Below are 25,354 nucleotides of genomic sequence, written 5' to 3' on the forward strand. Positions count from 1 at the left end.
CTGAAACAGCTGATAGATGTATTTTATAACTTCAAAATGGGAGCGACGCTAACGCGTTAGCATGTCTATGGCGTTTTCAATGTTAAAAGTTAGCATTAAGCAATTGCAGCTCTCATAACATTCGGGTGTATTTGTTTTCAAATTGTAATATTTCTTAAATTTATTTTTGTTTATATATTAATAATCTAATGATTATTATATACAATTTTAGAGAAAGAGGCAAAAAGAACCTGAATAGAAACACAACAGAAAATATAAAAGCAACTAACAATGATCATACATACATACATACAGAAATAAATAAGTGTTTCCTGTGAACACCTAGTGACTTTTACACCTCCACTTCATCCCTGTCTTATTTAATGACAATTTGTTTCGGTCAAACCATATTTTCAATGTGTTTATTTCTTCAGTTTTTTCCTCCAGAACTATCTGCCAAACTAGAAAACTGCTGCGTCCTTGTAAGAGCAGAATACTACTGGAATGAATTTGAATAAGGAAAGTTGTTTTTTTTTTTTTTTTTCTTCACTAAATGGATGCTGCAGGTGGAGGGAATATTTTGAAGAGCTGATGAATAAAGAAAATGAGCGAGAGAAAAGGCTGGATGATGTGGTGAGAGTAAAGGAAGTACAAGAGATTAGTAAGGAAGAAGTGAGGGCTGCTATGAAGAGGATGAAGAGTGGAAAGGCAGTTGGTCCAGATGACATTCCAGTGGAGGCATAGAAATGTCTAGGAGAGATGGCAGTAGAGTTTCTAACCAGATTGTTTAATAAAATCTTGGAAATTGAGAGGATGCCTGAGGAGTGGAGATGAAGTGTGCTGGTTCCTATTTTCAAGAACAAGGGTGATATGCAGAGCTGCAGTAACTACAGAGGCATAAAGCTGATCAGCCACAGCATGAAGTTATGGGAAAGAGTAGTAGAAGCTAGGCTTAGAAAACAGGTGAAGAACTGTGAGCAGCAATATGACTTCATGCCGAGAAAGAGCACTACAGATACAATGTTTGCTCTGAGAATACTGTTGGAGAAGTACAGAGAAGGCCAGAAAGAGTTACATTGTGTGTGTGTGGACTTAGAAAAAGCTTATGATAGGGTGCCAAGAGAAGAGCTGTGGTATTGTATGAGAAAGTCTGGAGTGGCAGAGAAGTATGTTAGGGTAGTGCAGGACATGTACAAGAATAGTGTGACACTGGTGAGATGCACAGTCGGAATGACAGACTCATTCAAGGTGAAGGTGGGATTACACCAAGGATCAGCTCTGAGTCCTTTCTTGTTTGCAGTGGTGATGGATAGGTTGACGGATGAGATCATACAGGAGTCCCCATGGACTATGATGTTTGCAGATGACATTGTGATCTGTAGTGAGAGTAGTGAGCAAGTTGAGTCTAGTCTGGAGAGGTGGAGATATGCTTTGGAGAGAAGGGGAATGAAAGTCAGTAGAAGCAAGACTGAGTACATGTGTGTGAATAAGAGGGAGCCCAGTGGAATAGTGCAGTTACAGGGAGTAGAAGTGGTGAAAGTAGATGAGTCTATATATTTGGGGTCAACTGTTCAAAGTAATGGAGAGTATGGTAGAGCGATGAAGAAGAGAGTGCAGGCGGTGCAGTGGGTGGAGAAAGATGGCAGGAGTGAATTGTGACCAGAGAATATCAGCAAGAGTGAAGGGGAAAGTTTACAAGACAGTAGTGAGACCAGCTATGTTGTACGGCTTAGAGATGGTGGCACTAACAAAAAGACAGGAGGCAGAACTGAAGATGTTGAGATTCTCTTTGGGAGTGACAAGAATGGACAAGATTAGGAATGAACATATCAGAGGGACAGCTCTGGTGGCATGGTTTGGAGACAAAGTCAGAGAGGTGAGATTGAGATGGTATGGACATGTGCAGAGGGTATATAGGGAAAAGGATGCTGAGGATGGAGCCACCAGGCAGGAGGAGAAGAGGGAGGCCAAAGAGGAGGTTCATGGATGTGCTGAGGGAGGACATGCAGGTGGTTGGTGTGACAGAGGAAGATACAGAGGACAGGGTGAGATGGAAACAATTGATCTGCTGTGGCGACCCCTAACGGGAACAGCCGAAAGACAAAGAAGAAGAAGAAGATGAATGACTTTTCTTAATGCAATGCTTTCAGAGGGATCAGAGATCAGCGCTGTTCAGTTTAAGCTTGAGCACTCAGCCAATGCGGACTAAAATTCCTCAAGAATCGTTGAATCATTTGATGGACGTGGTTTTTCACCAGGTTTTGATTCATAAATTAACAACGGAATATCACAGACTAAATTCCACCAGTTCCCAAAACTGCAGTATCATCTCTTCTTTCTTTCAACCGCTGTTATAGGTGATGTTTCATACACAGCCAATTCCAGCGCCCAGAGAATGACACATGGATCTTTCTCTCGTTCTCTTTCTCTCTCGCTCTCATTTTCATTTAATTTCAGTGGAGCTTTATTGACAAAGGAAACATATGTTTGCATTGTCAAAGCAAGAAATAAAAATTAAGAAGATGTACATACAGCTAACAACATTGTACAGTAAATAAATGCGTTAATAGGAGATGCAGGATTGAAATAATAGTAAAAATTGTGCTTTCGGTGTAAAAATATACTTTCCTATAAAATGTGTTCTATTATAGTACATAGACAATGTGATGTAGGACTTTAATCTCCTGATTTGAGTTTGAGGTGGTTTATGTCCATTGCTGCTTCTTTTCGTGTCGCAGCAGCTCACATACCTTGCTGCTGTGTTTGCAAATTGTTGTACTTCTCTCAACAGATATTGAATAAATAAAGATAAAGAGTTTCAGTCAGGTTTTAGAATTCATCATAGTACAGAAACAGCATTAGTGAAGGTTACAAATGATCTTCTTATGGCTTCGGACAGTGGACTTATCTCTGTGCTTGTTCTGTTGGACCTCAGTGCTGCTTTTGATACTGTTGACCATAAAATTTTATTACAGAGATTAGAGCATGTCATAGGTATTAAAGGCATTGCGCTGCGGTGGTTTGAATCATATTTGTCTAATAGATTACAGTTTGTTCATGTAAATGGGGAATCTTCTTCACAGACTAAAGTTAATTATGGAGTTCCACAAGGTTCTGTGCTAGGACCAATTTTATTCACTTTATACATGCTTCCCTTGGGCAGTATTATTAGACGGTATTGCTTAAATTTTCATTGTTACGCAGATGATACCTAGCTTTATCTATCCATGAAGCCAGAGGATACACACCAATTAGCTAAACTGCAGGATTGTCTTACAGACATAAAGACATGGATGACCTCTAATTTCCTGCTTTTAAACTCAGATAAAACTGAAGTTATTGTACTTGGCCCCACAAATCTTAGAAGCATGGTGTCTAACCAGATCGTTACTCTGGATGGCATTTCCCTGATCTCTAGTAATACTGTGAGAAATCTTGGAGTTATTTTTGATCAGGATATGTCATTCAAAGCGCATATTAAACAAATATGTAGGACTGCCTTTTTGCATTTACGCAATATCTCTAAAATCAGAAAGGTCTTGTCTCAGAGTGATGCTGAAAAACTAATTCATGCATTTATTTCCTCTAGGCTGGACTATTGTAATTCATTATTATCAGGTTGTCCTAAAAGTTCCCTAAAAAGCCTTCAGTTGGTTCAGAATGCTGCAGCTAGAGTACTGACGGGGACTAGCAGGAGAGAGCATATCTCACCCGTGTTGGCCTCCCTTCATTGGCTTCCTGTTAATGCTAGAATAGAATTTAAAATTCTTCTTCTTACTTATAAGGTTTTGAATAATCAGGTCCCATCTTATCTTAGGGACCTCGTAGTACCATATTACCCCATTAGAGCGCTTCGCTCTCAGACTGCGGGCTTACTTGTAGTTCCTAGGGTTTGTAAGAGTAGAATGGGAGGCAGAGCCTTCAGCTTTCAGGCTCCTCTCCTGTGGAACCAGCTCCCAATTCAGATCAGGGAGACAGATACCCTCTCTACTTTTAAGATTAGGCTTAAAACTTTCCTTTTCGCTAAGGCTTATAGTTAGGGCTGGATCGGGTGACCCTGGACCATCCCTTGGTTATGTTGCTTTAGATGTAGACTGTGGGGGGGTTCCCATGATGCACTGTTTCTTTCTCTTTTTGCTCCGTATGCATCACTCTGCATTTAATCATTAGTGATCGATCTCTTTTTCCTGGTTCTTTCCCTCAGCCCCAACCAGTCTCAGCAGAAGACTGCCCCTCCCTGAGCCTGGTTCTGCTGGAGGTTTCTTCCTGTTAAAAGGGAGTTTTTCCTTCCCACTGTGGCCAAGTGCTTGCTCATAGGGGGTCGTTTTGACCGTTGGGTTTTTCATAATTATTGTATGGCCTTGCCTTGCAATGTGGAGCGCCTTGGGGCAACTGTTTGTTGTGATTTGGCGCTATATAAGAAAAAAGTTGATTGATTGATTGATAAAGATACGAAATAAATATAAAAACCTCTCTGGAAATCAGCTGTTCACAGGGGCGTGTCTCTCTCTCTCTCGCTCTCTCTCTCTAACCCTCCCTGGCGACACCTATAACTGATTATGCAAATTTATTCAAATAGTTTGGCTGTGTCATGCTGGCATTACCATAAGTGTGGAGTGTAGTGTGATTGATGATGTCTGCCACTGTCTCTGTGTTGCTGTATGTAAAAATTGAAGAGCTTTTTGAGACAACACGCAAAAAAAATTAAAGCTGTGGCTTGGTCTCCATTCTCTCACGCAGGTTCCTGTAATGTAAAAAAAATTAAATACGTGCATCTGTGTAAATACTGAAGCCAGAGCAACGCGCACACACTGAAGTAAAAAGATATTAGGTGCCTGGTGGCTGACAGTGTGTGACATTAACTTTACACATGCTTTTATTGCTTAATGCTTTTAACATCTTTATTGCTTAATCCTTTTATACTGGACACAGTCGGGGGCTTGTTAAGAAGTTTTCTTATTCCAGCATCAAGAAAAAAAAACATATTAATAATAACAATAATAATAACAAAAACATATTTGAATGCACACATGTCCAAATGTGCCTGTGCTGGTTTTCGTTCAGAACAGTTATACGGATAAACTACTTAACCACCAAGCAGCCCCCATTGCACACTGTGCCAGCCTCCATCCTGATACACATTTGCACATCACATAAGATTTGAACATTGAAGGAATGAAAATGTTTCCTATTAGCAAAAACAAATTCATCATGTGATGGCGCCTTTATAGAAAAATGTGTGCAATCAATAGCTCCGGTTACATTCAGGAAACTGGCTCTCACTGCAAAATGAGCTCTAATGTTCGAATGTGATGTGTGTACCTGACTGACATTCAGATGATTGCGTTCCACACAGCTGGCATGGCTCGGCGCAAGGTTGACTGGCACATACCTGACTGATCGGCCAGCTCACGCTGAAATGCCACTGTTGTCAGGAAGCCCAGTGTGGTCAGCACCTGTGTGAGCACAGACAGCCCCTGGCTCCTCACTGTATTGCGCTCTGGGCTGGCCGCAGTTCTGTGCGCAACTCCAGTAACAGTGGCCTTGGTAATCGAAATTGTTTCATGAGGCAATTACCGTTATTTGCAAGTAAATCCTCGTGTTCCCTGAGTACACGCTTACGTCAGATTGCACCATTTGCATGTCCTCTGGCACTAATCCACTGTTATCAGTTTGCACATGGTTTTGTATCCATCCATTTAATTGCAAACACATGAGTGTGCTAAATGTTCTTCAGTGTGTCTCTGAAGAGCACATCACTCTGATGACTTCATTTTCACACTACTAATGGTTCCCAGCATCACCTTTACATGTCCACAGTGGAACAATAGCTGTAGAAACTTACGTATGCAACATTTTACACATCACTTTGCTCATACTTTCATATCCATCCATATAATTGCAAACATGTGGGTGAGTTAAATGTTCATCAGTGTGTCTCTGATGAGTACATCACTCTGATGACTTCTTGTTTTCACAATAGTTGTAGAAATGTGCATACGCCAGCCAGGACTTTTGCGTGACGCACCGCACATTTCCACAGTCTTATCACTTTTCATACATCTGAACATGAGTGTGGAGATGAATGCACGCCACATTTTTGTGCGTAAGCACGCTTTGTACATGAGGCCCCAGGTCATCTGTGAAACACAGGCATTTGATTTCTGTGTCCACTAGAATGATGCCGGTGTTGCACACTCTTCTAATGTTTTCACCAATTCATTGATGTTGGGCTCAAACTGCATCCCTGTCTAAACCCCCTGCTTTGGAGAAAGAAGTATGCATGTTGTTTTGCCAATCTTAATGGCACACTTGTTGTTTGGGTACACTGAGTTTATGATATAGGTTATTGTTTACAACTCATGAAGATGTGCAAGAGTCTTTGGGATTTTGCCCCTTTGAACTTGTTTTTGGTCATACAGTCCAGACCCCTCTGAAAGTCAGAATGGCTCAAGAAGGATGATCCTAGTCATACATAATATTTTGGAATATAGATCTGATTTTAAATATAAGTTGAATCAAGCATGTGAAATGGCCCGTAGTAACCTACGTGAAGCTCAAGGTAAAATGAAGCCTCATCTCAGCCTGATCAAAAGGTAAGACAATGTACGGTACTTTCAGCCTTGGTGATAAGATTTTAGTTGTATTGCCCATCTCTGGTGAACCATTATGTGCAAGATATTCTGGGCCTTACACAGCTGACAAATAGATCAGTGACCTGAACTATGTTGTGTGGAGTCCTGACAGAAGAAACAGAAGATAGTTGTGTCACGTAAATATGTTGAAGCACTATGAAAGGAATGAAAGTTCAAGGGCAGTAAATGGTGTCTATAGAGAGTGATGTCACGCTGGACACAAATGGCTTGGAGGAGGGCAATGACTAGGGTCTTTAACTTCCTGAAAAATATATAAGGGAGACCTCTTTGGCAGGGCAGACCACTACGATTGCCTTCACCCCTCCCAGCATAGTGAACTTTTGTTTGCCAGTTTTTGTGTGAAATGATTTTGAAACTATTTGATGCATATTTTTGTTTCTAAATACAGGATGATTCCATTTTTCAAGGGATGGTTGGCAACCCTGGCAGTGAATGACAGTCTCAGTCACACTTTGAAGATCTCTAGTGTGGTCCTGTATTTGCCAGTTTTGTGGTATTAGCCAAAGTAGATGCAAAAAGGTGTTTTATTTGGAACTGAATCACAAGGAAGCTTTGATCGATCTAATGCAAGAATATGAATATCTTTTCGGTGACACTTCTGGAAGAACCAATCTCATTTGCCATGATGTCTATGTGGATTATTCTAAACCAATAAAACAGCATTCATGTAGGCTAAATACGCACAAATTAAAACTGGCTGGGAAAGAAATCAAATATATGTGAGAACATAACAATTGAGCTAAGCTAAAGTGGTGTTCATCTGTCTTTTTGGTACCCAAATCTGAGGGCATGACACCCCCCCAATGCACAGATTTCAGGAAAGTCTATGCATATTAAATTTACCGTGCATCCAGAAAGTATTCACAGGACTTCACTCTTTCCACACTTTGTTATACTTATTTCAAAATGGATGAAATTATTTTTTTTCCCTAAAGTTCTACACCCAAAACCCCACAATGTCCATGTTGAAAAAGGTCTTTGTTTTGTTTTGTTTTTTGTTGTTGTTGTTGTTGTTTTAGATTTTTGCAAATTTATGAAAAAAAATAGCAAAATCAAGAAATCACATGTACATAAGTATTCACAGCCTTTGCCATCAAGCTCAAACTTGAGCTCAGGTGCATCCTGTTCCCACTGATCATCCTCGAGATGTTTCTACAGCTTAATTGGAGTCCACCTGGGTTAAATTTAGTTAATTGGACATGATTTGGAAAAGGACACACCTGTCTACATATAAGGTCTCACAGTTGACAGTGCATGTCAGAACACAAAGCAAGCATGAAGTCAAAGGAATTGGCTGTAGACTTCTGAGACAGGATTGTCTCGAGGTACAAATCTAGGGAAGGATACAGAAACATTTCTGCTGCTTGCAATGGTCATTCTGTCAGAGCTTCACCATTCCTCTGTGGAGAGAGGAGAACCATCCAGAAGGACAACCTTCTCTGCAGCAATCCACCAATCAGGCCTGTATGGTTGAGTGGCCAGGCGGAAGCTACTCCTTAGTAAAAGGCACATGGTAGCCAACCTTGAGTTTGTCAAAAGGCACCTGAAGGACTGTCAGACCATAAGAAACAAAATTATCTGGTCTGATGAGACAAAGATTGAACTCTTTGGCGTGAATGACAGGTGTCATGTTTGTAGGAAACCAACATCATCCAGTGGCAGAAACTGGGACACCAGTCAGGATTGAGGGAAAGTTGACAATGCAGTAATGTACAGAGACATCCTGTATGTAAACCTGCTCCAGAGCGCTCTTGACCTCAGACTGGGGCAACAGTTCATCTGTCAGAAGGACGATGACCCTAAGCACACAGCCAAGATAGCAAACAAGTGGCCTCAGAACAACTCTGTGAATGCCCTTGAGTGGCCCAGTCAGAGCCCAGACCTGAATCTGATTGAACATCTCTGGAGAGACCTGAAAATGGCTGTGTGCCAACACTTCCCATCCAACATGGTGGAGCTTGAGAGATGCTGCAAAAAGGATTGGGCAAAACTGCTCACAGACAGATCTGCCAAGTTTGTGGCATCATATTCAAGACTAGAGGCTGTAATTGCTGCCAAAGGGGGGTTGCATTTATTTTTAGTAAATTTACAAAAAAAAAAAAAAATCATGTTGTCATTATGGGGTGTTGTGAGCAGAATTTTGAGGGGAAAATGAATTTGCTCTGTTTTGGAATTATGTTGTAACATAACAAATTGTGGGAAAAAAATTAAGCACTGTGAAAACTTTCTGGATGCACCATATTTGGACATCGTGATAGGCTTTTTATGTGGAGATGGATTTAATGATTACTAGAAATCTGCAGCATTTTATTTTTATTTTTTAATTAATTAATTAATTTATTTATTTATTTATTTTTGCCATATCCAAAGGCAAAAATGCAAACTGTGCACATCTATGTCAGAATTTTGGTACCTTTTTTCCATCTGTAAAATGATCCATGCAGAAATTACCTCAGGTTGTACTAATACTGTATGAACACAAGATATAAAATGGGTTTTCCACTATTTATCTCAATCATGGAGGCACATAAACATGCATTTGTTAGTCTTTCATCATCTGGGTGCGTTCCATGTCACATGCAAAATGAAAAGACATCACTTTTGTATGATAACAATAAAATCCAAGTCTGACAAACACATTTGTTTGTGCCTGTATGAAAGGTTGTCAGCACCCCTGCTCCGTTTTCAACAGAGCTCGTGTCACTCAGAGCAGAGATCAAAGGAAAATGTGCTGTTTTCGTTTGTGTACCAGACGGTGACTCTGGCTTGTTTGAGTAGCCACAGCCATCTGTCATTTATTTGTTGTTTATTTGTTGGGGAAGGAAAATTGTGCTCTAACACGGCACCTGTCGAGTGTGAGAACTCCCTGAATAGATTCTCTGGCAGATCAGTAGGAGTGGAAGTAAATAGAAGCACATAGAGGCTGAAAACTGTTGTACATTGTCTGATATTCTGAGGCTTTTTCTTGAAAACATTTACTGAGTTAAAAACAAATTGTAAAACAAGTGAATGTAAATATCAACAACTGTCAGGGTTTGGACTTTTAGCCTTATGTTTGCATGGAGCATCTGATGCAGATGGAAAAGGAGCAGCAGTGAGCCCAGAGAGCGAGGAGCAGTGAGCTCAGAGAGCGAGCAGCAGTGAGCCCAGAGAGCGAGCAGCAGTGAGCCCAGAGAGCGAGGAGCAGTGAGCTCAGAGAGCGAGCAGCAGTGAGCCCAGAGAGCGAGCAGCAGTGAGCCCAGAGAGCGAGGAGCAGTGAGCTCAGAGAGCGAGCAGCAGTGAGCCCAGAGAGCGAGCAGCAGTGAGCTCAGAGAGCGAGCAGCAGTGACCTCAGAAAGTGAGCAGCAGTGAGCCCAGAGAGCGAGCAGTAAACTCAGAGAGCGAGCAGCAGTGAGCTCAGAAAGTGAGCAGCAGTGAGCCCAGAGAGCGAGCAGCAGTGAGCTCAGAAAGCGAGCAGCAGTGAGCACAGAAAGCGAGCAGTAGTGAGCTCAGAGAGCGAGCAGCAGTGAGCCCAGAGAGCGAGAAGCAGTGAGCTCAGAAAGCGAGCAGCAGTGAGCTCAGAAAGCGAGCAGCAGTGAGCCCAGAAAGCGAGCAGTAGTGAGCCCACAAAGCGAGCAGTAGTGAGCCCAGAGAGCAAGCAGTAGTGAGCCCATAAAGCGAGCAGTAGTGAGCCCAGAGAGCGAGCAGCAGTGAGCTCAGAAAGCGAGCAGCAGTGAGCCCAGAAAGCGAGCAGTAGTGAGCCCACAAAGCGAGCAGTAGTGAGCCCAGAGAGCAAGCAGTAGTGAGCCCATAAAGCGAGCAGTAGTGAGCCCAGAGAGCGAGCAGCAGTGAGCTCAGAAAGCGAGCAGCAGTGAGCCCAGAGAGTGAGCAGTGAGCTCAGAGAGCGAGCAGCAGTGAGCTCAGAGAGCGAGCAGCAGTGAGCCCAGAGAGCGAGCAGCAGTGAGCTCAGAGAGCGAGCAGCAGTGAGCTCAGAGAGCGAGCAGCAGTGAACTCAGAAAGCGAGCAGCAGTGAGCTCAGAGAGCGAGCAGTGAACTCAGAGAGTGAGCAGCAGTGAGCTCAGAAAGTGAGCAGCAGTGAGCCCAGAGAGAGAGCAGCAGTGAGCTCAGAAAGCGAGCAGCAGTGAGCACAGAAAGCAAGCAGTAGTGAGCCCAAAGAGCGAGCAGCAGTGAGCCCAGAGAGCGAGCAGCAGTGAGCTCAGAAAGCGAGCAGCAGTGAGCTCAGAAAGCGAGCAGCAGTGAGCCCAGAAAGCGAGCAGTAGTGAGCCCACAAAGCGAGCAGTAGTGAGCTCAGAGAGCAAGCAGCAGTGAGCTCAGAGAGCGAGCAGCAGTGAGCTCAGAGAGCTAGCAGCAGTGAGCCCAGAGACTGAGCAGTGAGCTCAGAGAGCAAGCAGGAGTGAGCTCAGAGAGCAAGCAGGAGTGAGCTCAGAGAGTGAGCAGTGAGCTCAGAGAGCGAGCAGTGAGCTCAGAGAGCGAGCAGTGAGCTCAGAGAGCGAGCAGCAGTGAGCCCAGAGAGCGAGCAGCAGTGAGCCCAGAGAGCGAGCATGAGCTCAGAGAGAGAGCAGCAGAGCAGGCGGTTGCCGTTTGTGCAGACGGCCGTACCGGTTGCTACAGACCACGGCCACGTTCGGAGTCCACGGCCACATTGATGTTTCCATCCAGGCTCACCGCTGGTTGGAGATTGTTAACAGCATGCAACTCGTCGGGGGCTGCAAGCCAAGACCGCGACTCGCTGGAGGCTGTAAGCCGGACCTGCTGCAGTGTCGGAGGCTGCCAGTGGCATCGGCAGTCAGCTTGTCCTTCCTGTGGGGAAGCTGGGACGAAACAGGCTAAGATAAGCCAGCTTAGCCTCACCCGCAGCTCGTGGGAGGCCCCAGCCAGGACCGCGGCTCGTCAGTGGACGCCAATGGCCCCTCGGCCCGCCGGAGCCTCAACCCAGGCCCGCGGCTCCAAGTGTCGTTCCACAGTTCCTGCTGAAGCTCCTCAGGATACTCCTGCAGGTGTTCCACCTAATGTTGTAACCGATGAGCAGGAGAACAAGTCTGAGCCAGAGCAACCAGAGGAGCGAGAGGAGACTCACATGCAGCCAGACATCTCTGCACCTCCTCCAGTCCGGCGGAGGAAGAAGCGTGCGCATAATTAAACCCTGCTGCACCGCATTCAGTTTGATTGCTGACACCAAGTCGGCTAAAAGTCTAATTTCAGTGCTCTTCAGCGCGCTCCTGCAGGTGTTCCACCTGCTGCATGTGCCTGATGTTTGGGAAAATGCGCCAGACAAGAGCCGCATGAAGCCACACATCTGGCTCTGTCCGTCTCCTCCTCCTCTTCTCTGCGCCACTCCATGGCACAGAGCCCAACTACGAATGCAGTCACAAAGTTCTTCTGAAAAAATGGAGCGATCTGAATTCGGTTGGATGAATATGGGTGTGTGTGTGGAGACAATTCACCTTGTTCACAACGTGACAGAACTTGATGCGCTGTTACGTGCAATAGCGCGCAACAACACGGAACACTATTCTTGACCATGCGTAATGGTTCCTGATAATTCTCCAGCAACACGTGCCATTAATCATAACGTGTGGTAACAGGTTGCAGCAGTTCCTGAAGACACCTGACGCCTCTGCCCCAAATCATCACATTCATGATCAGTGGCCAAGAATGTGTACTTCTTGGCATTCGTGACTTGTCGTCGTTATGTGTAAACGCAGCATTAGGGGAGTTAGTTCTGATGATGGTGGACATGAGGAAACATGAGAGGAACAGGTGACTGCATCCTTCACAGCAAACATATTGTCATTAATAAAGAAAATATTGAAACGTCACACTCTGCCGACTCGGGATATGACTTCCACTCCTGTGATCATCGTTCGTTTTGTAAATAGGAGGCACAAAACTGAATTGCTGAAACAGGGAAAGAAGTTGAAAGGCATGAATGTTTATATAAATGAGCACTTTACTAAGACTAATGAACAAGACGAATGCTCCACGGAGCAACAAGTTGCTGTTTTTCTACAAACTAAAGGGATCGATCTGGATATTAACACTATTGAAGCATGTCATCCGTTACCCAGGAAGAATTCAGCAGACAAACCTACAGTCATCATGAGGTTTGTTAACAGGAAAGACAAAAGAACTCTGCTCAAACAAGGATATAAACTTAAAGGATCCAATGTTTACTTAAATGAACATTTCACTAAACACAACACAGATATAGCAAAGAAAGCAAGATACTTGAGAAAACAACAAAAAAATTCAAAACGGACTACAAACTGAAAACTGAACGGGTCCCCAAAAGAAGCCAAAGTGTTGCTGGTCAGAAGCATGGAGGAACTGACAAAATATGAATAAAACATGGTAAGTGAAGGCAACCAACTTTTACAATGACTGACAAACATACAGAACATTCATCGGTGCTTCTGAACAGTAATAGTATAATCGAGATGATACGTGTTTATGAGAACCTGGAATTACAACCTTTTCAATATACTGAGCATCATATACAGGATCTGGAATATGAGATAGATCCGGACAATCATTTCTATTCCTTCATAGATAGTAACTGTCAGTATTATACAGAGGAACAATACAATAACTGCATTACAAATGATGGGAAATTGTCAAAAATCCACTATAATAGTCGGAGCCTGTACAAAAATTTTGGGAGTATCAAAGACTTAAAAGAATTTTGTCAACCATTCAGTATAATTGCCATAACGGAAACTTATTTATTTATTTATAACTAAAATTATTCATGGACTGGCACTTCCCTACCTAGCTGACCTAATTAAACCTTACGTACCGGCCCGGGCTTTACGTTCTCAGGGTGCAGGACTACTTTGTGTCCCTAAGGTGAATAAGAAGTCTGCGGGTCACAGAACTTTCTCTTATCATGCCCCTGTTCTGTGGAATGATCTCCCTGCATCAATAAAACAGTCACATTTTGTGGAGACTTTCAAGTCCAGACTTAAGATGCACTTATTTTCCCTTTCATATGGCTAGCATACTGGTACAGTTTTGTTTTATGCTTTTTACTCTTTTAATTCATGTATTAGTAATTGGAGCGGGCTGCGGCCTCAACTTTACCTAAATTCTGGGTCTTTTGGTGAAGTTTAGGGCTAGTGGCCGGTGATCACCTTAGTATTTCTCTGTTTTTCTTGTTGTTTAATACTGGCAAATTATACAGTATTTATTTATTTATTTATTTATTTATTGTCTTTCTGATGCCTGATTCTGTTTTTTTCTCTCTATTTAAGGTGCAGCTCCATCTAGAGATGGGAGTTGTGTTCATGTTGGCGATCCTCCTGTCCTGTGCGCCAATAGCATTTCTTGTATATTCGTCTGTGAATTGTTCTGTGAATTGTTCTGTAATTTATGTTCGTAGCACGGCCCAAGCAGAGGGTCACCCTTTTGAGTCTGGTCTGCTTGAGGTTTCTTCCTCAGAGGGAGTTTTTCCTTACCACTGTTGCTCTGCGGGTTGGTAAGGTTAGACCTTACCTGTGTGAAGCGCCTTGAGGCAACTCTGTTGTGATTTGACGCTATATAAATGAAAATAAATTGAAATTGAATTGAAACTTGGCTTGCAGAGGGTGATGACACAAACTATGAGTTGGAGGGTTATGAATTCAATCATCTGAATAGACAAAATAGAGGTGGAGGAGTGGCTTTGTATGTTGACAAAAGGCTTAACTACAAAATTAAAAATCAAATGACAGTGGCTGTGGAAATGTTTTTGGAAGCCATCACAATCAAAACAGATATGGAAAAAAGGTAAAAATATAATTATTAGCTGCCGGGCTCCAAGATTGAAGAGTTTCAAAATTGGACGGAGAAAGTTTTTTTCACAGATGTGTAATAAGGAAGTATTTGTCTGTGGAGAAATAAATATTGATCTCTTAAACCCGTATCAGCATAAAGTGACAGAGGATTTCATTAATATTATATACAGTTTAAGTTTATATCCAAGCCTTCAAGAATCACTTCACATTCAGCTACTCTCATTGATAATATACTTACAAATGATATTGATACCAAAACATTAAATGGCTTATTAATTAATGATATCAGTGACCATTTACCAATTTTTATATTAACAGATCTAAATTTCAATAAAAATGTACTGAGAAAATACAATATTGCAGGCACCTGCAATCTGAAGAATCTAACACTACCTTAAAAAATGATTTACTTTTACAGGATTGGAATTCAGCATGGAATTTAACTGAAGGCTTTTTAGGGAACTTTTAGGACTTTTAGGACAACCTGATAATAATGAATTACAATAGTCCAGCCTAGAGGAAATAAATGCATGAATTAGTTTTTCAGCATCACTCTGAGACAAGACCTTTCTGATTTTAGAGATATTGCGTAAATGGAAAAAAGCAGTCCTACATATTTGTTTAATATGCGCTTTGAATGACATATCCTGATCAAAAATGACTCCAAGATTTCTCACAGTATTACTAGAGGTCAGGGTAATGCCATCCAGAGTAAGGATCTGGTTAGACACCATGTTTCTAAGATTTGTGGGGCCAAGTACAATAACTTCAGTTTTATCTGAGTTTAAAAGCAGGAAATTAGAGGTCATCCATGTCTTTATGTCTGTAAGACAATCCTGCAGTTTAGCTAATTGGTGTGTGTCCTCTGGCTTCATGGATAGATAAAGCTGGGTATCATCTGCGTAACAATGAAAATTTAAGCAATACCGTCTAATAATACTGCCTAAGGGAAGCATGTATAAAGTGAATAAAATTGGTCCTAGCACAGAACCTTGTGGAACTCCATAATTAACTTTAGTCTGTGAAGAAGATTCCCCATTTACATGAACAAATTGTAATCTATTAGACAAATATGATTCAAACCACCGCAGCGCAGTGCCTTTAATACCTATGGCATGCTCTAATCTCTGTAATAAAATTTTATGGACAACAGTATCAAAAGCAGCACTGAGGTCCAACAGAACAAGCACAGAGACGAGTCCACTGTCCGAGGCCATAAGAAGATCATTTGTAACCTTCACTAATGCTGTTTCTGTACTATGATGAATTCTAAAACCTGACTGAAACTCTTCAAATAGACCATTCCTCTGCAGATGATCAGTTAGCTGTTTTACAACTACCCTTTCAAGAATTTTTGAGAGAAAAGGAAGGTTGGAGATTGGCCTATAATTAGCTAAGATAGCTGGGTCAAGTGATGGCTTTTTAAGTAATGGTTTAATTACTGCCCCCTTAAAATCCTGTGGTACATAGCCAACTAACAAAGATAGATTGATCATATTTAAGATCGAAGCATTAAATAATGGTAGGGCTTCCTTGAGCAGCCTGGTAGGAATGGGGTCTAATAAACATGTTGATGGTTTGGATGAAGTAACTAATGAAAATAACTCAGACAGAACAATCGGAGAGAAAGAGTCTAACCAAATACCGGCATCACTGAAAGCAGCCAAAGATAACGATACGTCTTTGGGATGGTTATGAGTAATTTTTTCTCTAATAGTTAAAATTTTGTTAGCAAAGAAAGTCATGAAGTCATTACTAGTTAAAGTTAATGGAATACTCAGCTCAATAGAGCTCTGACTCTTTGTCAGCCTGGCTACAGTGCTGAAAAGAAACCTGGGGTTGTTCTTATTTTCTTCAATTAGTGATGAGTAGAAAGGTGTCCTAGCTTTACGGAGGGCTTTTTTATAGAGCAACAGACTCTTTTTCCAGGCTAAGTGAAGATCTTCTAAATTAGTGAGACGCCATTTCCTCTCCAACTTACGGGTTATCTGCTTTAAGCTGCGAGTTTGTGAGTTATACCACGGAGTCACGCACTTCTGATTTAAAGCTCTCTTTTTCAGAGGAGCTACAGCATCCAAAGTTGTCTTCAATGAGGATGTAAAACTATTGACGAGATACTCTATCTCCCTTACAGAGTTTAGGTAGCTACTCTGCACTGTGTTGGTATATGGCATTAGAGAACATAAAGAAGGAATCATATCCTTAAACCTAGTTACAGCGCTTTCTGAAAGACTTCTAGTGTAATGAAACTTATTCCCCACTGCTGGGTAGTCCATCAGAGTAAATGTAAATGTTATTAAGAAATGATCAGACAGAAGGGAGTTTTCAGGGAATACTGTTAAGTCTTCTATTTCCATACCATAAGTCAGAACAAGATCTAAGATATGATTAAAGTGGTGGGTGGACTCATTTACTTTTTGAGCAAAGCCAATAGAGTCTAATAATAGATTAAATGCAGTGTTGAGGCTGTCATTCTCAGCATCTGTGTGGATGTTAAAATCGCCCACTATAATTATCTTATCTGAGCTAAGCACTAAGTCAGACAAAAGGTCTGAAAATTCACAGAGAAACTCACAGTAATGACCAGGTGGACGATAGATAATAACAAATAAAACTGGTTTTTGGGACTTCCAATTTGGATGGACAAGACTAAGAGACAAGCTTTCAAATGAATTAAAGCTCTGTCTGGGTTTTTGATTAATTAATAAGCTGGAATGGAAGATTTCTGCTAATCCTCCTCCTCGGCCCGTGCTACGAGCATTCTGACAGTTAGTGTGACTCGGGGGTGTTGACTCATTTAAACTAACATATTCATCCTGCTGTAACCAGGTTTCTGTTAGGCAGAATAAATCAATATGTTGATCAATTATTATATCATTTACCAACAGGGACTTAGAAGAGAGAGACCTAATGTTTAATGGACCACATTTAACTGTTTTAGTCTGTGGTGCAGTTGAAGGTGCTATATTATTTTTTCTTTTTGAATTTTTATGCTTAAATAGATTTTTGCTGGTTATTGGTGGTCTGGGAGCAAGCACCGTCTCTACGGGGATGGGGTAATGAGGGGATGGCAGGGGGAGAGAAGCTGCAGAGAGGTGTGTAAGACTACAACTCTGCTTTCTGGTCCCAACCCTGGATAGTCACGGTCCTCTTCACCCAGGAGCGTTCTTCGGGTCCATACCCCTCGCAGTCCACCAGATATTGGAACCCCCGGCCCATTCGATGGACGTCCAGGAGCCGGCACACTGTCCAGGCCGGCTCCCCGTCAATGATCCGGGCAGGAGGCAGCGCCGGACCGGGAGCACAGAGGGGTGAGGTGTGGTGTGGTTTGATCCTGGAGATGTGGAATACCGGGTGGATCCGCAGTGAAGCTGGGAGTTGGGGCTTCACTGCGGGAGGGCTGAGGACATTGAGGATTCTGAGGGGTCCGATGAACCTGTCCATCAGTTTTGGTGATTCCACCTGAAGTGGGATGTCCTTCGTTGATAGCCACACCTCCTGCCCGGGCTGGTATGCAGGGGCCAGGGACCGCCGGCAGTCTGCATGGGTCTTGGCCCTCGTCCGGGCCTTCAACAAGGCAGAACGGGTGGTGCGCCACACCCGACGGCACCTCCGAAGGTGGGCCCGGACCGAGGGCACACCGACCTCTCCCTCAACCACGGGAAATATTGGGGGCTGGTACCCCAAACACACCTCAAATGGGGAGAGGCCGGTGGCAGAAGACACCTGGCTGTTATGTGCATACACGATACAGGCCAGGTGGTTACTCCAGGCCATTGGATGCGCGGATGTCACACAGCGGAGGGTCTGTTCCAACTCCTGGTTGGCCCGTTCTGCCTGTCCGTTTGTCTGTGGGTGGTACCCGGACGAGAGGCTCACGGTGGCCCCCAGTTCCCTGCAGAAACTCCTCCAGACTTGAGAGGAAAACTGGGGACCACAATCTGAGACAACGTCAGTAGGTATCCCATGCAGACGGACGACATGGTGGACCAGGAGGTCCGCTGTCTCCTGGGCCGTAGGGAGCTTCGGGAAGGCCACGAAGTGGGCCGTCTTGGAGAATCGGTCCACTATCGTGAGGATGGTGGTGTTGCCCTGGGACGGTGGGAGGCCCATGACAAAATCCAGGCCGATGTGGGACCAGGGGCGATGAGGCACAGGAAGTGGTTGGAGCAGTCCTTGGGACTTCCTGTGGTCAGCCTTGCCCCTGGCGCAGGTGGTGCAGGCCTGGATGTACTCCCGGACGTCGCCCTCCATAGACGCCCACCAGAAGCGCTGCCGGACAACTGCCACGGTCCTTCGCACCCCCGTATGACAGGAGAGCTTGGAACCATGACAGAAGTCTAGGACCGCAGCCCTGGCCTCTGGTGGGATGTATAGTCTGTCCTTTGGTCCAGTTCCCGGGTCCGGGCTTCGTGCCAGGGCCTTCCGGACGGTCTTCTCCACGTCCCAGGTGAGGGTGGCCACGATAGTGGACTCAGGAAGGATGGGCTCTGGTGGATCTGACAGCGCAGTTTTGACCTCCTCTTCGTGTACCCGGGACAAGGCATCCGATCTCTGGTTCTTGGTCCCGGGGCAATAGGTGATCCGGAAGTCAAAACGCCCGAAGAACAGTGACCAGCGGGCTTGCCTGGGGTTCAGCCACTTGGCGGTCCTGATATACTCCAGGTTCCGATGGTCAGTGAAAACCGTGAACGGCACAGACGCTCCCTCCAACAGGTGTCTCCACTCCTCAAGAGCCTCTTTCACCGCAAGGAGTTCTCGATTGCTGACGTCATAGTTCCGTTCAGCCGGGGTCAACCTGCGAGAAAAGTAGGCACACGGGTGAAGAACCTTATCGGTCTCTCCGCTCTGGGATAGCACGGCTCCTATCCCTGAGTCAGAGGCGTCCACTTCAACCACAAACTGGTGGCTAGGGTCGGGCTGCACCAAAACTGGCGCAGTAGAGAACCGTCGTTTCAACTCCTTGAACGCGGCTTCGCACCGATCCGACCAGGTGAAGGGGACTTTTGGAGAGGTCAGGGCTGTCAGGGGGCTAACTACCTGACTGTAGCCCTTAATGAACCTCCTATAGAAATTAGCGAAGCCGAGGAACTGTTGCAGCTTCCTACGGCTTGTTGGTTGGGGCCAATCTCTCACCGCCACAACCTTGGCCGGATCAGGGGCGACGGAGTTAGAGGAGATGATAAACCCCAGGAAGGACAAAGAAGTGCGGTGGAATCCCAATGCATCCATGATTTCCATAAATGATTTACCAAGGGGATCAAAGGACTTATTTATATGAATGTTAAAATCACCAGTAATCAAGATGTTGTCTGCAGTAGTTGACAGATGAGATGAAAGCACCAAATTAATCTAAAAAAATCAGAATATGGGCCAGGAGGCCTATTGGCAGTGACACTGTGACATAGCTGATTTCCATTTTTATGACCCTGACAGTACTTAACATCACGGGCACAACAGAGAATCAGATGCTCAAATGAATTATATTCATGACCCCCAACAGTTAATAAAGTAAACCTGGATTTATAAATAAAAGCAACACCGCCGCCTTTCCTCACATCACATGAAGCGTGACTAAAAGTGTACGCCGGTGGGCAGGCCTCATTCATACAAAGGAGAGCTGTGGATTTAAGACAGGTCTCACATAATCCAAGCATATCCAGGCGATGATCCACAATTAAGTCATTAACCCTCTGGGGGTGATGCCGTTGTATACGATTGCTGAGTACAAGTTTGACTAAATTATAAATAACCTTTTAATGATATGAGATAGAAACTTACTTTTTTGCTGGAAAGTGAACTCCGCGGACTTTCGAGCTAGCCGTCCACCATATTTGTACTCCTCATAAAAGCTGTGTGATGACGTGCACAATGTGAGTGTCCAATCGGAATTCCTTCACTGTGACATGGTTTTCCAATATCCAATCGTAGGGCAGAGCAGTCTCACATGGTTGACCAAAGATTGTTAGGAGAACCAACGTGTTACTAGTTTGCCCGAGAATGCCATCTGAATAGCCCTCTGGCTGCTGGCTCCAATGCGCCTTGTGCCATTACGCATTTGAATAGAAGTGATTAGAGTAAGAGGGGCCTCATACAATCTCACGTGCTGAAACAAAAAGCATGTTTATCAGGAATGGCTCACTATTTGGCCTGTGAATGTTATTGAATAAGCCTGTGGCAAGCTCTCTCGCTCCAGCGTAAAGCACCTTTTATGCATATCAATTGGACGAGGGGGAGGAGGCCCCCCTCAAAGTGTGAAAGGCCTTCTGTAAGTGTGAAAGCTTGCTTTCAGTGCAAGAACACTCCAAAAACAACAGTCAACTTCATGGGAGAAGTTTGTGATGTGACTTTTGTGTAATAGTAGACAGAAATTGCTTTGAGATGAAGCCCAACAAAACATATAGACCATTTTGTATATATTGTTCAAAATGTGCATTTGTGTTTATTGTTTTTATTTATATTGTACATTCTTTTGTACAAGACCACAAATTACCTTTATACAATGTCAAAATAGTTGTTTATTATAGTTTGCTGTGCGTTTTGAATAAATGTGTGAAAATTATTATCTGCTTTATTTTTTCCTTTCTTATTTCTGATTGTAAACCTTTATTACACTTATAAAACACTAGTATAGCATATATATTCTGAAAGTACCGGTTGGCCTGAAAAAAAGAGACATACCACTTGATTGTGGGATACAGGGTGAGCTGTTAATAGCAATAAAAAAACATTTATACCAGGCGAGTGAACTCTCCAAAAAATGCCCTCGGACCCCAGAGGGTTAACCAGCAATGACTTCAGAGACAATGATCTGATGTTAATGAGACCCAAACTAATGGTTTTGGTAGGAGCAGCAGGTTTTAGTGAAGTCATGTGGAAATTCAGCTCCTCAGCAGCCAGTGATGCAGCGTGACTCAGCGGCCGAAGGAGCTGAGGTGAAAAGCCATGTCTGCGAGCCCGTAGCCGACAGCACCGGCATAAAAACTCCACAGCCCGGGGAGAAGCAGCAACAAGAAGCTGCAACAAAGACCGCCACAGATTGGGCGGAGTCAGTCTGGTCATCGGAGAGGATGGTCCAAGGATAACAGGACGAATTCAGCAGCCTCTCCTGCGCAACGCGCACTCCCACGCCAAAGAATACCATCCATGCCAGAGATGGACTCTTCAATTTGGGTTAAAGTCAGCTGGCACCCAAAATTCAGACTGAAAAATCAGCTTGCAATGGAAAACAAGGTTCTGAGCAGCTACACTACTGCTTCATATATCACTTAATATAAACGTAAAATATCACTTAAAGAAATAAAATGCACTGTTTTTTACATCCAATCTTTTGGTATTGGCAGTGATTTTTATTTCAGTCAGATGAACAAGATCACTAGTTTGTTCAAAACATTATTATTATTATTGTAGCGGGATGAAAGTCCCGGGTCCCAATTGAAAAGACGTTCCCGCTAGCTTGGCTAATGGGGAGTTCCCCTTTGGCTGACCTGGTAGAGGAACGGTCTTTTGTGCGAGCCGCGTGGGTTCGATCCCCACCGTCGTCCCGGCCACAAAGGTCCTGCTGCTTCAATCTGGCATCACGAACAGGATGTGGATCACAGAGTATGCTAACATGCACCTGTGACTTCGGGAGGAAGTCAAAAATGGTGGGGAGATGTGTAGCGGGATGAAAGTCCCGGGTCCCAATTGAAAAGACGTTCCCGCTAGCTTGGCTAATGGGGAGTTCCCCTTTGGCTGACCTGGTAGAGGAACGGTCTTTTGTGCAAGCCGCGTGGGTTCGATCCCCACCGTCGTCCCGGCCACAAAGGTCCTGCTGCTTCAATCCCAATGGGGTTTCCCCGCACAGGTTCGAATCCTGTTCGTGACGCCAGATTGAAGCAGCAGGACCTTTGTGGCCGGGACGACGGTGGGGATCGAACCCACGCGGCTTGCACAAAAGACCGTTCCTCTACCAGGTCAGCCAAAGGGGAACTCCCCATTAGCCAAGCTAGTGGGAACGTCTTTTCAATTGGGACCCGGGACTTTCATCCCGCTACATTATTATACCTATAACATTATTTTTGCAGATGTCCAGCAGTGGTGCATGCCACAACAGAGTGTTGTGCAAGCTCAGTTATCACATTTACTTAGAAAAGTTGTGTTTGGTCTCGCCGTTGCTGCTGTCCCTGTACCTGTTGCGATTGTTTTGTTGTTAGTCTTCCTGCTGGTCTATGATGGTCTTGCTGCTTGCTGGGTGCATGACTGTCAGGTTCTGCTAAATATCCGAGCTTTTATAGAGAATTGTGGTGCTCTATTTTCGTCTTGATGTGCCCTTTTGGCGGCAACAGTTTTTTGCTATTAGACGGAGACGCTAATGCCAATCAGTGCTACAGGACCTTCTGTGGATGCAGACAAAAGAGGGGGACAAGAGCTGCAGTCCAGGTGAGGCTAAGGCTGCTCTGGAAATGTAAAGTTGCGGGAAAAGATTGTTGTTGCCTTTTGATCAACCCACTGTCTCCGGTCATTTGGATGTATGGCCCGCTTCCCCTCGCTGGATCATCACTGGAGGTCTTGCTGTCTCCGTTACGTATTATCTGACATTCCTGCGGCAGTGAGCCTCCCCCTCCCCCACCCCTGCCAGCGTGCAAAACCTATGGGTGCAGTGGATCATCTCTGTGGGTATTGTGCACCTTACCCCGGCTGTCCTTTGCAGAGAACCCGGCTCCAGTTCCTTTTAGATGGTGCTGATAAATGTGCACTCTGTTACAAGTAAGACTTTTTGTCCTGAATGATTATATTCTGTCCAAGGAACAGGGGCCTCATGTACAAAGACTTGCGTGGACTTTCTACTAAAAGTTGGCGTATGCCAAAACCATGAATCAGGCATAAGCACAAATATATTCAGATAAATCAAAGTGTGTGTAGACATGAATTCACGCATGTTTGGTTTGTACATCCCACTTAACGTGGAATCAGGCACATTTGCACACGCACCACACTCCTCCCTGGCCATGCCTCTATCTGAATATGCAAATGTATTCAAATAGTCTGGTTGTGTCATGCTGACGGCACCATAAGTGTAGATTGTTGTGTGTTTGATGACGTCCGTCATCGTCCCTGTGTTGTGTGTAAAAGTTAAAGAACTTTCAGAGACAACTTGCAAAAACAACAAAAGCTGTGGTTAGATCGCCATTCTCTCAGCCTGCTGTAATGTAAAACAGAAATTAAATAAGTACGTTTGTGTGTGTAAATTCTGAACTGAGCTGTAGGTGGACGGCGGCTGATGGTGTGTCACATTAACATTACACACGCTTTTATTGACAAATACTGAACACAGTCAGGGGCTTGTTAAGAAGCTCATCTCTAGTTCCACCATCAGGAAAAAAAAACACATTAGAAGAAGGAGAAGAAACTTTATTTATATAGCACCTTTCACAGATAAAAATCACAAAGTGCTTTACAAAAGGTAAACAAAATACACAACCATGTTAAAAAGCAGTGTTTAAGAGAACAATCAACTAAAAGCTTGACTAAGCAAAAACATCTTCAGCTGCCTTTTAAAAGAATCAACAGAGACGATCACACAAAGGGACAGAGGGAGATTATTCCATAGATTAGGAGCCACAGCTTGAAAGGATAAGTCTCCTCTGGTTTTAAAGTGGGTCTTCAGAGCTGTGAGGAGGTTCTGGTCCGAGGACCGAAGGGAGCGACAGTAGGTGTAGGGGGTCAACATATCTAACACATATTTGGGGGCCTGACCATGCAAGGCTCTAAAACTCAAAACCAAAATTTTACAATCGATACAAATTTGATGGGAAGCCAGTGCAGGGAGGATAGGATGGGGGTTACGTGTGTCCGTCTGCTAGATCTTGTTAAAAGTCTCGCTGCAGCATTTTGGACCATTTGAAGATGATTTAAGGCAGATTTGTTAAAACAAGTAAAAAGCGAGTTGCAATAACCTAAACAAGAAGAAATAAAAGCATGAATCACAACTTCCAGATCAGAGTTTGACAGAATTGGCCTCAACTTGGCAATATTTCTCAAGTGGTAAAAATAGTTTTTGACCAAGAGTCTAGAATGGCTATCTAGAGACAATGACTGATCAAACCAAACACCAAGATTTCTGATGCTCGACTGAACAGAGGAGCCCAAAGAACTGAGGTGGTTCACAATCAAAGGAATTTTCTGCTCTGGAGCAATAATCAGACTCTCAATCTTTTTATAATTCAACTGACAATCCATTCGCTCAGACAGTTTATGTAACTCTGACTCCTTAAAGGAAAGATACAATTGAATATCATCAGCATAAAAGTGATAGGACACAGTCTTAAAATTGCTAATGATTTTGCCAAGAGGACTGATGTACAACAAAAACAGGACTGGACCTAAAAGAGATCCCTGAGGAACTCCATGTAGCAAAGGAGAAGCTTCAGACATAATATTATTTATACACAAAGAAAAAGTTCTATTCATCAAATAGGAGAACAACCACTTCAGGACAGTCCCATAAATACCAAAATCAAAATGCATTCTCTGTAGCAACAGTTTATGGTCTACGGTGTCAAAAGCTGCAGACTAATCCAGTAGAATTAACAAAAACTAAACCCGTGTCGTGCCCTTTTGATATCATGCCTCCATCTTTACTTTTTAAGGTAACTGACCTTGTTGCACCACATATTATGAATGTGATCAATCTTTCTCTTTCTACTGGATCTGTCCCAAGCTTTTTCAAACAAGCAGCAATAAGTCCTATTCTCAAAAAGCCTAATTTAGATCCAGCTGAGTCTGGCAATTATGGGCCTATTTCAAAACTGCCCTTTCTCTCAAAGGTTGTGGAGAAGGTGGTGGCAGAACAGTTGACTGCTACCCTCAAAGGGTTTTAAAAATCAGTTGTGAAAACTGGCACTGATGGAGCTGAAAGAGACACAATTTTATGAATTGCGTCAAAAACAACTTTGGGATTTCTCG

This window comes from Thalassophryne amazonica, chromosome 12 (assembly GCF_902500255.1).
Source record: "Thalassophryne amazonica chromosome 12, fThaAma1.1, whole genome shotgun sequence".
Classification (NCBI taxonomy): domain Eukaryota; kingdom Metazoa; phylum Chordata; class Actinopteri; order Batrachoidiformes; family Batrachoididae; genus Thalassophryne; species Thalassophryne amazonica.